Source organism: Lagopus leucura, unplaced genomic scaffold (genome assembly GCF_019238085.1).
Source record: "Lagopus leucura isolate 7727_CA_CO unplaced genomic scaffold, USGS_WTPT01 Super-Scaffold_806, whole genome shotgun sequence".
NCBI lineage: Eukaryota > Metazoa > Chordata > Aves > Galliformes > Phasianidae > Lagopus > Lagopus leucura.
In genome coordinates, this window is record NW_024962260.1 from 7,820,729 (window position 1) to 7,821,294 (window position 566).

A 566-nucleotide genomic window follows, 5' to 3' on the forward strand; every position below is an offset into this window, starting at 1 on the left:
TCGCTCGCTCCGCGGCAAGAAAGTTGGGCGGCGGGCCCCCGGCCGCGGAGCGGGGCCCCGGAGCGGCGCTGCCCCCGGGGAGGGGGCGCCGCGCCTGGATTATCCCGAGCCGGGTCGGAGCCTCCTGGATCTGCCTCTCTCTTCCGCGCCGAGTGAAGCCGAGCTGTCCTCGTCCTGATCCAGATAGACCCCCCCCTCCTCTCTGTTCTCCCCTCCTCTTCCCGTCTCTGCTTTTTTTTGGGGGGGTGGGGGGAGGCAGGGGGGTGGAAATTTGTCAAGGTCATTCCGTGGATTTAATATTTTTGGTGTGTGTGTGCCGCTCGCCCCGCCGCCACCCAGCCTTGCTCTGTGGATTACCATCGCCCTGGATCCGAGGCGCTGAACAGCAGGATTTTTGTTGTTGGTGGTGTTGATTTTTTTTAATTTTTTTTTCTTAAATTATTATTATTATTATTGTTTTTAAAGGGCTGCGGGGTTTGGAGAGGGGAAGCGGAGAGTTGGAGGGGGGCCACTTTTAACCCCCCCCCCCGCACCCCCCACCCCCACCTCCCCGCGCCCGGCCTTCT